Source organism: Asparagus officinalis, chromosome 2 (genome assembly GCF_001876935.1).
Source record: "Asparagus officinalis chromosome 2, Aspof.V1, whole genome shotgun sequence".
Classification (NCBI taxonomy): Eukaryota; Viridiplantae; Streptophyta; class Magnoliopsida; order Asparagales; family Asparagaceae; genus Asparagus; species Asparagus officinalis.
Genome location: NC_033795.1, coordinates 66661063 through 66672312, shown reverse-complemented (window position 1 = coordinate 66672312; position 11250 = coordinate 66661063). Strand labels below are relative to the sequence as shown.

The following is an 11250-nucleotide window of genomic DNA, read 5'->3' as shown; positions in this document are numbered from 1 at the left end:
ATTTTTTAAAATTTTTTAAGTTTTAAAGAAAAAAAAGCAAAATAGACATAATTTTGCTTAAAAAATTATATTATTAATCATTTGTAAATATGTAATTTACAAATGTAAAAATTAAAATAATATAAAATAATTATAGAATTTGTAGAAATAAACAAAATTAAAAATAATTGTAGATATCAAAGGGGCTGTTGAATTTATTGAAATAAACAAAATTAAAAATAATTATAGAATTCAAAGAGCCCCAAGGCCCTATCAAAGACTATATAGCCCAAAATATTCATGTCATTCATATATTATACATAAACAAATTGTAAGTACTTATAGAAATTACATAAACAAATTGTATTATACATAAACATATATATAAAAATTATAATATATATATAATAAACATAAACTTATATGTACATATATAATTATATTTATATAAGAGTATAAATATATATATACATATATATTATACATATGTAAGGGAGAGTATACTTATACATATATATATATCTATCTACCCTTTAAAAGAGGGAGTTTGGGAAAAACTTTTTCTTCCCAAAAATACCCTTCAACTGTTATAATTAATAACAAAATTACCCCTTTTTATCATTAAATAGATTTAAGAAATTGGTAGCCCGCATTCGTTCCTCCGTTGGTTACGACTTCGTAGAAGCCACCATCTGTTAAGCTTCAGATCCGGCAATGCCCTCTTACGCTTCAGCTTCGGCAACGACCTCCCACTTTCTTAAATCATTAATTACCAACGTTGAGTATTATTGCCCTTCATCATCACCGCACCTCCTCTGCCATCATCTCCTCACTTCTCAGATTTTGGGCATAGCTTACAATCACGAAGGAAAGGAGACTCTTTGACGAAGGTATGATTTGATCATTTTCTAAATTTTACTTTTGATTTTTAAATGTTTTTTCGTCACCCCTTCTTTCATCTTGAAGGACGGGTAACAGTTTCTCAATTTCTCATATTATAAAAAAGAAAAGTGAAAAAAAAGGATAAAGAAACCCTTGAGATCGATCCCGATGGGAGAGAGGTCACCGACGACGGACGAGGCTGCGGATCGAGGGCTGATGGAGGAGGCGACGAGGCTAGGGGAGCTCGCGTGGGAGCTTCAGGAGTCGGCGTCGTCGCTGATCTCGAGAACGTTGAACTAGGAGCAGGGACTTTGGCAGCGGGCACTTTCCCTAGAGTCCGATCTCAGGAAGCTGAAGACCGCTGCCAATTCCGCTATCCGCAGGGGCGAAATCGATCGGAGGAATGCTGAGAAGGTGAGATTCCGATTTCAAAACTAGATCTCGATTTCGAATCTTTTTCAATTTGTTTGCTGGAACTTTTTTTTGAGGAAATTTGAGTCATCTTGTTTCGATTTTTGACATGCATGCATGTAAACCAACCTACTTTTGATTGGGCTTTGTTGAATATGTACTGAATTAGATAGGCAACTGCCTAAAAAGTCTATACATTTGTATTCATTTTGATGCTCTGAGGGAGAGACATGCATGCATTAATGTTCCATTGATGTCATGTTGCAATTTATTTGATGTCCTGGATTTAGAACAACTTGAATTTTCGTGGGAAAATTATTATTTAGTAGCTGTTTGGTCGCGAGAAATGCTCCTAGAGTAAGTCATGGATGAGGAGTCAGTATTATGTTTATGGATGCGTAGTATTTGTTTGGTTTCCAAGGGAAAATTTGGATATTTTGATTGTTCTCAATTTGGAGCGGCTGTAATTTTCAGTGGAAAACGATGTATAACAGATGTAAGGTTGGAGGAAGCAGGTTAGCCTAAGGAGGGAGTGAAGATTTGTTGCGCTTAGAATATGAAAATTTGAGTCCCTTACTATTCGTGATAGCTTGATTTATGACTCTTATAAATCATATCAATATGATTTATAAGAATACATAAATCATATTGATAGAAAATTTACAATAATGAGATTTATGTTAAAAAAATATCTTATTAACTGTATTTTTAACTATATTTTGCATTCCAAATTATTTTTTTAATATATGCATTCTTATATGTGAATGGTTAAAGGAAGATTTATGTAACTTACCATGAAAACTTGAGATTATGGCTTTTTTATATTTGTAGTGTTGGCGGATATTAATATACCTCTGCATGAGAGACCGAAGTTTATAAAATTTTTTTAACCCTTATTTTGTAACTATTAGTTTACTGATTTGGAATTTCCTTAAATGTTTTAATATTAAAAAAATCTTTTCTAATTTGTCTTGGTCTGTAATCATTGGATTTCCTTATACAAAACATCTAGAGGTTTTATCAGTGGCAAGAGTATTGTGAATTTTTTTCCTCATTATGCTTCTATTTGTTAAATCAATTTTGTTAGGCTATTGAGCTTTTTCATTTGAAGAGCCAAGTTTCTGTGTTTACTTCCTTTAGATGGTATATGATTGTTATAATCTAGCCCATATACATGTTATGTGGTTGTGAAAAATATTGTAATTAAAATTCCGGTTCTATTAACATGGCAAATTATGGACTTCTTCAACCTATCAAAATGTTTACCTGTAAAGCAATCTAAAGACTAATGATTTTATTTTGGTTGTCCAGCTAGATGAAGAATTATACCGTGCAAAATGCCATATTTCAGAGGGGGATGTGTCATCTCTTCTTCCAAACAAAGATCATGGTGCATTATCTTTTGTTTACTTTTTTCTGGATTCCAATTCTGATCCTAAATTGAATTTCCTTTTTTCTTTTCCAATATGTGATGTCCATGTCGATCGTTTTTCTTTATGAGCAGGAATGTTCTTGAAGATGTTCCTTGGAACACTGAATGTTCAGGCTACAAGGAAAGAGGTTCGTCTTAAAGTGAAAGAGGAGTACAACGATTACAGGTTAAGTTGTTTTGTTTATTTGGTTACATAGCTGTCTTTCATGTTTGAAAGTTGAAACTTCATATTTGATAAAGAGGGCTCATTCTTGTTATTGTTGGATAATTAGAAGAGTACTTAGTGTAAATTCTAAAGATTTGCATGCATATCTCTAGCTTTTCTATAGGCTTGAATGGACCATGACAAGATTTCCTTCTCATCTATGGTGCCAATTTGCGGCTCATGAATACCAAATGATTGTTTTTAGGCAGTTTCTGTGTTAGTACTCATGTTCAAGAAACTTTTATTTATCTGTCAACTTATAAAAGCAGTTTTTGTTTTAATCCTTCTTGAAATCGCACTACCATCATGTTGGTAGGTCCGTTTCCAAGGTTTTCGGGACACTCTTGTTGTACTTTCTTCACCTGTACTTTCACTTCATTTATTTTTCATGGTCTTTGTTTAACTAGAAAATGCACAAAGTGTGGAAGATCAACCTTAGAAAACTAACATTTTATGGTGATCATGTAATCATGATGATGTATTGTTAAGAATACTTAATTAAATGAGGGATCTGAAGGTTGCAGCTCTATAAAAACTTTACTTTTAATATCTCCAGTGAAAATCTACCAATAAATCTGAACTTGACCAAACCACATGATAGTGTCTTTGTTCTATTGAAAAGTTAGATTGAAGAGAATCATCCAAAGCTTATAGGCAACCTAATCAAACATATTTTGAGCTGTTCCATCACCATCTAATCCTAAGTTATTAGTGTTTAGTGACATTAACAAATAATTCTTCCTTGCATCTTATTGATTCTCATCCTTCTAAGAAGTAAATTACGAAAGAGTATCAGTGGCATGTTCTGCGTTTGAGCACATCACATAAAATTGCCAAGGTTAGTTAGTCATTAGGGATGCTGACTCGGCCATTAGTAGGAGATTTCTTTTCTTTATTCCCTGTGATTCAATTCTGGTAGTAGGCTTGCGTTGGTGAAAATTCTCATAATATGTTCCTATTAAGTTAAATATATTACATTTACATAATGAAAGGTAGATTTAAGTTTAGAAATTCCACCTTGTAACCTGACAGTGCCGTCAGACAAGCATGCTGATATATGAATTTCATGACTATCTATAAACAATCTAGATGTAACTGGAAAGCAACCATCTTCTTGCTTAGAGGTTGACATAATTTTGTGAGTAAATGTGATGAAGATGATGTACTTTGCAGCGTAGTGCATTGTGATTTTAGATGCATATGAAAGAAAAGAAAACTTTCCATCAAAGCTGCAATAATATGCTGTCATTATCTCTTGGTAGGTCAAAATCACATTTGACAATAGTGTAACTTTCTTTTTGCATGATCGAACGACCTTTCTGTTTCTTTTCTTTCCCTCCACTATGCTACTATTAAGGTCTTGGATTTGGAATGGATGCTTCCCAGCATTGGTAGTTCAGCTCTACCAGGTAGATAGTACCTTTCAATTGCATATCATCATCATATGTTTTTGTTTGGAATTTGTGGTTGAAGATGTTGTTTTGGTTTAAACATTTGTTGTTTTCTTCCCAGGCATGGCTATTATTTCTCTATACAAGTTTAGCTTTGCGAGAGAACATGCTCAGAGTAAATGGAAGTTATATTCGCCCTTGTTAATAATCATCCTTCCATCTTTTTGACATTGGTTAAACTTACAGTCAAGGAAGCATGTCAGGGTCATTGCTGATTTTAGTTTAGGCTAAATAGATATAAAATCTGTCACCAAATGTTACTCAGGATAATATTTTCTATCTCTGATTGAGGTAAACTTAATGTACCTATTTAGTGTTTTTTGTAGGGAAGATTGTTTCTCTATCAGTACCTACAAGCAATACAACTACCACCTTTATTGTGTTCATAGTGATTTAATTTTGCTTATTATATTGATGCAGAATTCAAGTTAACAATATGGTTAACTTGATATTAAAATGCATCTGTTCAAGGGTATATTGAATTGGTACATCTGGTTTAGGATTTTAGTGGGTTCAGTTCACTTAGCGCAGCGTGAAACCTGGAGTGGCAATGAGGGGGCATCCACATGATTTGATATAAGTAAGATCTTCAAACCCTATCTACATGATCTGATATAATTATGATCTTCAAACCCTATCCATGTAAACTAGCTTGTCAGCTGAGTTCAGATTTTGTGCTACCAAGCTCAACTATTATAATGCTTTAACTTTTATTGGTGAGTTACAATGACGCCTTAATTATGAATACGAGAATCTCATTTCAACATTTAGATAGAACAAATTACTATTTATATAGGGCTTGATAATTGTTTATTATCTAGGACAGCATTGCTTTTCATAAAACAATTTTTACTTGTGCTCTTGCAGGTGGATATTCCGTCATTATTGTGCTATGTTGATGGCTCTTGTGAATCTCACTAGGAGATAAAGGGCAACCTGATTGTGCCAACAAGCATGTAGTTAATTTCTTATTTATATATTAATTTGATAATTATTATATCCAATCTAACACGAATTTTGCGCAGAAAGGGGTTGAATTGTTTCTTGTATGGGCGGTCATGCAATGTTTTGCAATGCTTCTACAAAATAGATAGTAGCGCCAGCGGTTGTATACTCGCATTGCTTTAGGCAAGGTAACATCATATGTTTTTGACTTGAATTTTTATCATAGTGAATTTTTGCACCCTTTAGTAAAGCAAATGCTGCCATGACTGCTTTACTCTTTGGTTTCCTATTCATCTGTCTATGTGGATTGATAAATTATTAATCTTCAACTATTGTGCTTGTTTAATGGATAAATTTAGCGGATGTATAAATTTTTTTTCAGGCAATAACCTGCAAGTATAAAGTAACATTTAATAGGTACTAACCTGCTCAAACCCATACAAGCATACATACAAGAGATTATTGAGTTTGATGGTACATGCTGACTTCTTTCTCATAGGACTTGGCAGAAGCCTTTAATATCCGATAAGAGAAAAGACAGAAAATTCATACTTAGTGTAGAAGCAAGCAAGCACTTCTCAACTGGTGTTTTGCATGCAAAATTTGTGCAGGTTACATTAATTTCGTCGCCTTCCAAATCTTCTGAATCTTTGTCCTTGTTTTTACTGCTTGTAAGGCCCTTGTTTATAAACCTTGGAATTTCTTTTTTCCTATTATTTTTACGGATTTTTTTCTCATATGCTTTGATGTCTTGTCCATCAAATAGATTTTTGTGTCTTTTTACTCTGTTGAATCATGTTCCTTTGTTTAAAACTACATTAGTTTAACTCTAAAAAATAAATTGTCCTCTAAATATCAAGGGGAAAAGTTATTCACATGATTCCCAGATGACATCTCAACCTAACAACCTAATGAGAGAATAACATGGCTTGAGGTTCAGAGGATGCAAGTGCTAATAAATTAGTCTTATGGGCATATAAATGTCTATATCTCTGTAGTACAGGAGGTGTATCTGCAATTAACCCTGTTTTTTTTGTAATTTTATATTTCTCCATATGATCAAGTCTAAGTGCCATCTCTCTTCATTTTTCTCTCTCTTTGCAGGCAAGGAGAATGGATGTTGTGTGGGGAGAAACTACCGGTGTAGAAGGCCAACTATGGCTTCTGTGCCCCCATCTTTTTTTACTTTACATGTATAAGGTTAAGCTGCATAATTACAACCTCGTTGTTGGCTAAAGATTCTTTTGTTCTTGTTTAGCGTAATTTAGATTCGAGAGAATGCGTCTAGGAAAGATAAATTTCAAATGAATTGTGGAGTCACACCGTGCCAGCTACCACATTTTCATTTCAAGTGTATCTTTCATTGTATGCATCAGTAATCGAAATTACTCATAGTATCTTAAACATTTTTTTTCGAGTTTAAGGTTTTGAGGCGTACGTTGGGATATTGCTTCTTAAAACTGCTTTTGTTGGCGTTGCTTCCGAGTGGCAGGCAAGAAAACCTTGTCCTATTTTCTTTTGTTTCTTCTTATATAATATGTAATGTCTACCGTCTTGACATGGATGTCTCCTGACTTCTACTTTGATAATGCATGTCATATTTTGTGGCATCTTGTTGGTAATTACGGCAGTAGGCAACTTTGCAAACACGGTGCAGACACTCATGGCAAAGTCAAGATTCAAAGCTAAATTGAGACGTACAAAGAGCAAGCAAGATTTGGACCATTCTCTGTCTCCACCCTCTAGGAGATGGAGACTGCTATTGTGAAACGCTCAGCTCCCTCTTCCAATGTCATGCTTGAGTTCTACCAGCAACGCTATTCATGTTTGTAAAGTGTTTTTTATTTGTTTACAAATGAAGTGGCGCCTATAAGAACTACAGGCAATACTGCAGTTTACCTAACCATGTAGAATGATGTGAATGTATCAAGTTCTTGTTTCAATAAATAAGTGCAATTATGAACCTTTGTAACCATGTAGAATGAGGTGAATGTATCAATTTCTTGTTTCAATAAATAAGTGCAATTATGAACCTTTTCTGTCATCTCTTAGCTTGAGATCCTGCCTGAGTTACACAAGGAATTTTGCTGGTGCTGAGAAGTGGAGGCATAGGGCTGACGTCATCATCATCGGAAAAGGGAACTTTTGCTGTCGGTTATTAGATGTCTGATTGAGGTTGTTTGCGAGTTGTGACAAGCAAATAATGTGTTTGAACATTTTGTGACCATTTTACATTCCCTACGGTAATGAGGTATTTTGATATATAATTCCTTCTTACAATTTATACTTCCTATACATTATAATACTATGAAGATACTTTGTTGATACAGGTCAGTTATTGTCTTGAATGGGAAGGGAGCTGAATTGGCAAAGCATTGTGTACCTGTAGATCCTACGAAGAGGTGCATGCTAAATCTACTTTGGTTAGATAGAGAAGGATGTCATATCATCCCTAGCATTTATGACAATTAACAAATTTATTTCAACCTGCATGATATCTATCACCTACAGAAAGATGAAAGAAAGCTTGTATCAAATAGGGTTCAGCCATGAACCAGACCTCCAGAATATCCTGCCACTAATATACAATTAACCCAGAAGGAACCTACATCATGCGAGTAGTAACAAAAAGCCTAGCTCACAAAGGAGAAGCTTCAACAGAGGTAGGAAATGCATATGAAAGCCAACTGCTGGGAGCCAATGTCAGTCATATGACCATGAAACTACACCTAATGTGAGACGAAGACAAGTTATAGATGACCAATCTGCATCAACCAGTGATAATTCATCAGTGTGAAGAATGTATGAATCGAATCCTAGATTTTCCTCAGAGAAACCAAATGAGAGTGGACAGAGATTGAGTTTAGTATATTATTTAAGTCTTCAAATGTTTGGTACACGAATCTCTACTATTTGTGGTGTATTTGTCTAAACTATCCCTAAATTTAATTTTATTGTACAAACGTTGTGAATTTTTAAATTTTGTTCATATCTTGGCTATATTGTTTACATTCAATAAATTTATACCAAATCTCTGCCTAAATAAAATTATAATTTAAAATAATATTAAAAATTTTACCACGTGCATTGCACGTGCAATCCAACTAGTACTTACATAAGAGAGAGTATACTTATATATACTTATATACTAAGAGAGAGTATATATATATATATATATATATATATATATATATATATATATATATATATATATATATATATATATATATATATATATAAGAGTAACACACACTTGTAAATACTTATATAGCAAGAGAGTATACTTATATACTAAGTAGAGCAGAGAGAGTATAAATATAATAAGAGAGAGTATACATTCGTACACATATATAAGAGAGAGCATACTTAATACATATATATATTATATAAGACATAATACATATATATAAGAGATTTAATATACTTACATATATACTTATATTAAGGAGGAGCATACTTATATATTATTTATACATATATAAGAGAGAGTATACTTATATAAGAGAGAGTATATTTATATATACTTATATACTAAGAGAGAGAGTATATATATATATATATATATATATATATATATATATAAGAGTATACACTGTACACATATATAAGAGAGAGCATACTTATATATATTTAATACATATTTCATACATATATAAGGGAGAGTATACTTATATATACTTATACATATATTAAGAGAGAGCATACTTATACATATATATACTTATATAAAATAGAGTATACTTATATATACTAATATCATATATACATAAGTTACTATTCCGGGCCGGGCCCGGTCCGTTCGCTGATGATCGGGCCCGGACCCGGGTCCGGGCCCGGTTTTGGCCCGGATTTCCGGGCCCGGGCCGCAGGCTTTTTGGACACCCCTAGATGAGAGTAACACTAACCGACTGTTATTCCTCAAAATCTCACTATTAATCTTGATGTCAGATTTGGTGAAAATTATTTTAGGATTGTGGGAAGAGGAAAGAGAGGTTTGCTATGTTGCTTAGTTTGATTCTTACTAAGCACACTAGTCATTCTTGCGGTCTCCTGAAAACAATATTACTTCCACAACAAACTTGATGAGCATAATAATCAACAATGAACAGGAAATAAACTCTCTTCAAGTGTTCATTCCTTATACACGTTTGTTTCCTTAGCTTACTTCTAACTCTGGAATGAATTATTCATACTTAGTTAGCCGCATTCATGTCACAAATGATTCAACACTACAAATGCATGTCATAAATTACTCTTTCAACAAAAAGCTTGTTTATTAAGCTTAAGTTTTCATGTTTGGATATACTTAGTGTGAATTTGATTTATTACATGTATTATTTTACTGATTGATTCTCAGACCACTCATCCACCAGCAGTTGTTACTGCTTAGAGTAATTTATAACTTGTTGTATTTTGATTCTAGTTGATCTTTTGTTTTATGTGTGGGAATGTATATGTTGTGAACAGGTATATCATATTTTTGTGGGAAATGTTATATGTAAATGATGTAGGTAAAAGTGAAAAAAGGAAAAACACAAGCACCAACGGTTGGGACCGTTGGTGCAAGTTTTGAAACTATTAATGCACGACAATTGCACCAACGGTTACAACCGTTGGTGCATCATACTGCACCAACGGTTGCAACCGTTGGTGCCATTTTTTTATTATTTATTTTGTTTTTATATATTTAATTATATTTTTACTTGCACCAACAGGTGGAACCGTTGGTGCAGATTTTATAACCGTTGGGACCGTTTAAGCCCCAACGCTACTTGCAGCAACGGGTATTTTTTCTGCCCCAAGGGGGCCAACCGTTGGGGATACTATTGATGCGGCATAAACATGTACTAAAAATATTACAAGTGCACAACTGTGTCAAGTTATAGTATAAAGATATCGATCCACGAGGAAGGTGTTTTGTAGGAGAAAATATAAAATCGGTTCTTATGTTGTGTACATGACAAATAGGAGTGATGAGTGAATGTGATTGTGGAGAGATGAAGAGAGTAAAAATGATTGTGTAAATGAATATATTTGAGAGTGGAAGTGATAATATAAATGTGATCAACAAGGTATGAAGGAAGAATCAAGAACAAATAAAAATCAAGAATGTAAAAATAGTGGATTCAATTAAAGATATGAGTAATCTAGAATTGAATCCACTTCTTAGAAAACGGTGATTCCCTAGAGGGTTCTAGCCTAAAGGCGAATCAAAGAAAATCAAAATGAACAAAAAAAAAAACTAAACCCAAGAGGGTTCTAGCTTCAAGGTGAATAGTGCAAGAAATTAAAATCTAACTACAAAATAAATTACAAAATCTAAACTACAAAATAAATTGCAAGAATTAAATACAAGAAAATAAATCTACTCTATAAGTATAAAATAAATCTAATCTATAAGCATGAAATAAATCTAAGGTAAGAGGGTTCTAGCCTCTTGCCTATTTAAACAAGAAAATAAAATCTAATTACAAGCATGAAAATAAATCTAAACTAATAAGCAATAAAAGAGAAATAAGAAAAACAAACCTTCAAATTAATCTCCATCTTCATCTTCATCTTCATCATCCAACAAAGAGAAGAAGAGAAAAATTTAAGATGGTGAAAAAATTATTTTATTAATTATAACAAAAAGTTATAAATTTAGAAGGCCTTCTCAATTAAGAGTAGCCCTCCTCTTCAAAAGAAGTTACAAAAATTTTCACACTCCTAACCCCTCACTCTCTACCCCTATTTATAGTAAACATTAGTGAATGAGAGCCATTGGATTAAAATCTTATCCAAAAATAATAAATTTTAGTATTTGGATTGTAACTGCCTGTACGTCCGTATCGATACCAGCATCGATAGGGGTATCGATGCTGGCATCGATACGGGCATCGATGCGGGCATCGATGCCCCCATCGATGCAGGCATCGATGCCTGCTCTTCTCCTGTTGCTGTCC

At 33.3% G+C, this 11250-nt stretch overlaps 1 long non-coding RNA gene and 1 pseudogene across 2 annotated transcripts; both read left to right on the top strand.

The window, feature by feature from the left end:
- LOC109831559 lies at nt 624-5074 on the top strand (annotated as a pseudogene).
- LOC109831560 lies at nt 6937-8294 on the top strand. Of its 2 annotated transcripts, none has more exons than XR_002244457.1 (3): nt 6937-7548; nt 7636-7707; nt 7817-8294. It is a non-coding gene; the product is annotated as an uncharacterized LOC109831560 (long non-coding RNA). The 2 variants fall into 2 exon arrangements; XR_002244458.1 differs by having other exon boundaries at nt 6937-7556.